The following is a 6,371-nucleotide window of genomic DNA, read 5'->3' as shown; positions in this document are numbered from 1 at the left end:
GGTTGGCCGCTCTGCAGCGATTATCGGCACCTCAATGAGGTCACGACTCCCGACCGGTACCCTACACCGTAAATCCAAGATTTCTCCGCACATTTGGCTGGCAATTCGTTTTTTTCCAAAATCGACCTCGTCCGGGGGTACCATCAAGTGCCCGTCCACCCCCAGGACGTCCAGAAGACGGCGGTCATTACCCCTTTCGGACTTTTCGAATTCCTCTGAATGCCGTTCGGGCTCAAAAATGCGGCGCAGGCGTTCCAGCGCCTTATGGATTCAGTGCTGCGGGATCTTAAGTTTCTGTTTGTGTATCTCGATGACATCCTGGTCGCCAGTACTTCGAAAGAGGAACATCTCAAACACCTGCGCCTCCTTTTTCGCCGCCTCCATCAGCATAGCCTCATAATTAACCCGAACAAATGTCAATTCGGACTGCGGCAGATCGACTTTTTGGGCCACCGCATCACTGCGGCAGGAGCACTGCTGCTTCGGTCGAAGGTGGCGGCCATTGCTGCTTTCCTGCACCCGCAATCCGTTAAAGCGCTCCAGGGGTTCCTTGGTACCATCGGTTCGTTCCCCGGGCTGATGCGGCCGCTCTACGAGGCACTCAGAGGGAAGCCGGGGAAGGAACCTGTGGCCTGGACACCGGAGATGGATTGCGCTTTTGTGGACACGAAGGATGCTCTCGCAAACGCAACGATGTTGGCGCACTCGCTGCCTGGCACCACCATCGCACTTATGAGTGACACTTCAGACTACGCTATAGGCGCCGTGCAGGAGCAATGGGTTGATGGGACATGGTAACCGCTGGCGTTTTTTATTTGCCAATTGCGTCGTAATGAGCATAGCTGCAGCACGTTTGACAGGGAGTTGTTGGCGTTGTTTCTGGCCATCCGCCATTTTCGTTTTCTGTTGGAAGGACGCCAATTCACCGCGTTTGTGGATCACAAGCCCCTGACGTTTGTCATGGCCAAGACGGCTGAGCCGTGGTCAGCTCGACAGCAACGACAGCTCACCTTTATTTCCGAGTTCACCACCGACATCCGGCACGTGGCCGGCAAGGACAACGTGGTCGCTGATTGCCTCTCGCGTGCGACTGTCCAGGCCATCCAGCTGGGATTCGATTATTCACTCATGGCTGCTGACCAAGCAGCCGATCCGGAAACGCAAGCTTTCCGCACTGACTCCTCCTGCCTTCAGCCAGCGGATGTGCTTTTCCACTCGGCTGGCACCTCCCTGCTCTGCGACGTCTCATTGGGGGACCCCCGCCCGATCGTACTGCTGTCCTGGCATAGGAACGTTTTCGATGCCATTCATGGGCTTGCGCACCCTGGCGTGAGGGCTTCACAAAAATTACTGGCGTCCAAGTTTGTCTGGAGAGGAATGCGAAAAGATGTCCGCGACTGGGCCAACACCTGCATCGTGTGCCAGCGGGCTAAGGTGCAGCGGCACGTCAAAGCTCCCGTCGCCGTTTTCGAAGTACCGGAGCGGCGTTTCGATCACGTCCATGTCGACCTCATTGGCCCACTACCGCCGTCACAAGGTTTCACACATCTTTTGACAATAGTCGACCGTACCACCAGGTGGCCGGAGGCCATTCCTTTGACGTCCACCACCTCCGCGGATGTCGCCCGGGCTTTTCTTTCATCCTGGGTTGCACGTTTCGGCGTTCCGTCTGATATTTCGTCGGATCGCGGGCCGCAATTCTCGTCTGCTTTGTGGAACGCCGTAGCCTTGGGTTTGGGCACCAAGCTCCATCGGAACACGGCTTACCATCCGCAGGCCAATTATGTGAGCGTTTTCATCAGTCCTTGAAGGCGTCGCTGCGGGCCAGCCTCCGGGGGACCGCATGGATGGACAAGCTGCCTTGGGTGATGCTCGGGTTATGCACAGCGCCTAAAGAGGACCTGCAGGCATCGGCCGCCGAACTGGTTTATGGCCAACCGCTCCAGGTGCCCGGCAAGTTTCTTCCATCACCAACGCGTCCTTGGTCGGTGGCCGAACAACTGGAGGCTCACCGGGATGCAGCTCAATCTTTTCGGCCCATTCCGACGTCACATCACGGGTTGCCTGCGTCACGTGTTCCGCCGGAGCTTATGCGGGCTAAATTCGTTTTTGTCAGGCATGACGCCCACCGTAGTCCTCTCACGCCTCCATATACAGGCCCTTTCCAAGTACTGCAGGCCGGCGCCAAGAGTTTTGTAGTGGACGTCGGGGGCAAGCCTGACCACATTTCCGTGGACCGCCTCAAGGCCGCACACCTGGACCTCGAGCGACCGGTTGAGACAGCGCAGCCACCGCGTCGTGGGTGCCCGCCCGTGACCGCCATGCCTGACCAGACTCTTCCACAGACCAGCTCATCGTCTACCCAGCCCATTCCTGTCCGGGAATATCTGAGTCGTTCGAACAGGCTTGTCCGACCTCCTCTGTGATTGACTTTTGAGGTTAAAGACACTTTTGGGGGGGCGCATGTGGCAAAGCCATCAAGGGGCTCCTGTATAACTGCCTTTAACAGAGTGCTACAGCACCTAGGTTTGTTTACTGTATGTAAATAGCCCGTTCTGGGTAAGTCCCAGAACCAGCACGATGACGTCATCATGTTGGTCACGTGATGTCCCGAACGGCGAGAAACATGATGACGTCATGGCGTCAGACTGGGATGTTCCCAGTTCAGACCTGGTGAAGCCAGCATTAAGAAAAGACCTGTTGATTGTTTCTCCTGCATGCCATTGTTTGTTCTCTAGTTTACATTAAACTTTGTTTTATTATCGGACTGACTCGACCTCAGTACTTCAGTTAAGGATCTGTTGATTCCTACACATTCATTTTATTCCCCCTACCCAAATCAAGACAAGGCAGGCAGGCTGGCAGGCAGTGAGAGAGACACATGGAATCAAGACAACCTGCAGAATAGAAATAAAAACACAAACTGCTGGAAATACTCAGTATGTTAGGCAGCATCAGTGGAGACACAGAGAAACAGAGTAAATGTTTCCGCTCAATGAGCTTTCGTCAGATCCTTGCCAGCATCTCACAAAAGGTCATCGAGCTGAAACATTAACTCTGTTTCTCTCTCTGTTCACAGATGCTGCCTTACCTGCTGAGTATTTCCAACATTTTCTGTTTTTATTTCAGATTTCCCACATCCACAGCATTTACTTTTGCTGCAGAATATAAAGCCTGTTTTAGTAGGCCGCAAAATGAAAAAATAAAATACTGAAAACTGTCTGTTTGCTTTTAAACTGCCAAACAGAGCAGAGCAATGATAGAAATCAACTTTCTTTCATTGCTGACAGTGATTTGTGGCAATTTTGCAGGCTGGCCTGTGTGTGTGCGAGACAGCAAAAGCTGGTGTGTATGCAGGGCTTGTCTGTGTTCAACTTAACTGCCGTGTACATTGGTACTGCATCTCATGTCTGGAAAAAAACAAAGTGTACACCATTAGATAATATTACTTTGCCTTTCTTTCAAGAATTTTGTAAAAAGCAAATCTACAGATATACATCAAGCCATTTGATATTTTTCTGGACTGGACTTTATAGGGGAATGTTTGTGGAGTGTTTCATGGCACATCCTGCTGTGGGATCTTACTCTCCCCTTCATCCCTACCCAAACAGGACAGATCTTTTGTAAAAAAAAAAGTATATAATAGTTTTTTAAATTATTTTCAGAATAATCCATTTGATTTTTTTCTGGACTGGGCTTTATTGGGGAATGTGCTTGGGATGTTTTCAGAGCAAAAGCTGCTGTGCGATCTTTCCATTCATTTTATTACACTCCAGGCAAACCACAGACAGTCAGACATTTCATTAACAGAAGTAAAGTATATATATTATTTATTCCTGATTGTATTTACTTCTTTTCACCCTCCCGGCCTTTCATTACCTCTCAGGGTCCAGTATTTCTGAGGCCTCGGCTTCACTTCTTCCTGTTGGATTGTCCTCATCAAACATGGCCAGGAAGGGACATCATCAAAAATTGACACTCCCAGGCTGCACCCCTTTCAAAATGGATGTGTGTGTGTGAGTTTCTGCAAATTGCAGTCTGTGTGAGTGTCTGTATGTACGTGGGTGTCTGCAAATTGCAGATTTTGTGTCTGTGTCATGTCACTGTAAGTTTTAGTTCACTGTGGATGGGGGGGAGAATGTGTGGGTGAGACAGACAGACAGACAGTCAGTGAGAGATCGAGATATGAAATCAAAAGGCAAGATGCAGAATAGAAAGCATTTTTCTGTAGGCCAGAAAGTGAAAAGATAAGATACAGATAAGTGTATTTTTGGTTTTAATTTTCCAACACGGCAGTCATCATTCTGCAGGACAGCCAGGCTCTGTGTGTTTGTGTGTGTGTGTGAGAGAGAGAGAGAGAGAGGGAGAGCAAAAGCTGGTGTTTGTGTGAGATGTGGTCTGCTGTCTTATTATCTGCTGTTGTTGTATTAAACCCTTTTGATTTCATTCTGGCCTGGTCCCTGTGTAATGCTGTTGTGTATCACTTTATTTCACTTCAAGACAGTCAGTGAGATACTGAAAAATGTCTTTGTGGACTGTCTGACAGTAAACGCTGCTCTGCGATCTTTGCATTCTTTTTATTCCACTCCACTCAAATCAAGACAAGGCAGGCAGGCAATGAGAGAGACACATGAAATTAAGACAACAGGCAGAATAGAAATCAAAACAGAAAAAGCCAGGAAATACTCAGCAGGTCAGGCAGCGTCAGTGGAGAGAGGGAGAAGCATAGTTAACGTTTCAGTTCAATGACCTGTCGACAAAACCTTGCCAGAATCTGACGAAAGGTCATCGAGCTGAATTAACTCTGTTTCTCTCTCTCTCCACAGATGCTGCCTGACCTGAGTATTTGCAGCATTTTCAGTTTTAATTTCAGATTTCCAGCATCCGCAGTATTTTGCTTTTGATGCAGAATAGAAAGCCTAATTCTGTAGGCCGCAAAATGAAAAGATAAGATACTGAAAAGTGTTTTTTTTACTTATAAACTGCCAAACACAGCAGAGCAATGAGAGAAATCAACTTTATTTCATTGCTGACAGTGTTGTGTGGAAATTTTGCAGGTTGGCCTGTGTTTGTGTGTGTGTGTGTGTGTGTGTGTGAGAGAGAGAGAGACAGAGAGCAAAAGCTGGTGTGTATGCAGGGCTGGTCTGTGTTCAAGTTATCGGCCGTGTGCATTGGTACTGCATCTCATGTCTGTAAAAACAAACTGTACACCATTAGATCATACTGATTTCATTCCAGACCGCACTGCTGTGGGATCTTACTTTGCCTTTCTTTCAAGGCTTGTAAAAATCAAAGCTGCATATATACAACAAGCCATTTGATTTTCTTCTGGACTGGACTTTATCGGGGAATGTTTGTGGGAAGTGTCAGAGCATATCCTGCTGTGGGACCTTGCTCTCCCTTTAATTCCCAACCCAACAAAGACAAGATAAGACTTTTGTAAAAACAAAGTATATATAACACTAGCTGGAGTGCCCGGCGGTGCCGAGGCTTTTTCGAGGGCATGTTGTTGTTGGAAGAGAGAGAGAGAGCGACTGGGGGGGCGGGGGGAAGAGAGAGAGCGACTGGGGGGGAACTTGGCCCGATGGACCCCTGCGAAGGAAGGAAGAAGGTAAGCTCTCCCTCCCTGTCCCACCCTCTCACTCTTTCCCTCCCTGTCCCACCCCCTCACTCTTTCCCTCCCTGTCCCACCCCCTCACTCTTTCCCTCCCTCACCCTCTCCCTCCCTCCCCCGTCTCTCCCTGCTTTACTGTCCCTCCCCCTCTCCTCACGCTTCTCCCTCTCCTCACGCTCTCCCTCCCTCACTCTCTCTCTCTCTCTCTCTCTCCTCCTGTCTCTCCCTGCTTTACTCTCTCTCCCTCCCCCCACCCCCTCTCTCTCCCCTCCCCCCCACCCCCTCTCTCTCTCCTCCCCCACCCCCTCTCTCTCCCCTCCCCCCACCCTCTCTCTCTCCCCTCCCCCTCTCTCTCTCTCTCTCTCTCCCCTCCCCCACCCTCTCTCTCCCCTCCCCCCACCCTCTCTCTCTCTCTCCCCTCCCGCCACCCCCTCTCTCCCCTCCCCCCACCCTCTCTCTCTCTCCCCTCCCCCCACCCCCTCTCTCTCCTCCCCCCACCCTCTCTCTCTTCCCTCTCCCTCCTTGCCCCTCTCCCTCCCTGCCCCTCTCCCTCTCCTCCCTCTCTATTTCTCTGACGTCTGTTCCCCTCTGTCGCTCTCAGTTTTTCTTCTGCCGTGGTGCCCGATTTGCTACTCCAGGCCCCGCCATCCGCCCGCTCTCCGGGGCAAGGTAAGAGCCGGGCTCCGGCCCCACACTGCCAGGGATCAGCACCTGAGGAACCCGCCCACCACCCAACGTGAACGAAGACCCTCCTTTC

This window comes from Somniosus microcephalus, unplaced genomic scaffold (assembly GCF_052327205.1).
Source record: "Somniosus microcephalus isolate GS21.2 unplaced genomic scaffold, FLI_Smic_1.0 unresolved_chr9, whole genome shotgun sequence".
NCBI classification, from domain to species: domain Eukaryota; kingdom Metazoa; phylum Chordata; class Chondrichthyes; order Squaliformes; family Somniosidae; genus Somniosus; species Somniosus microcephalus.
Note: the sequence above shows the minus strand (reverse complement) of the source record.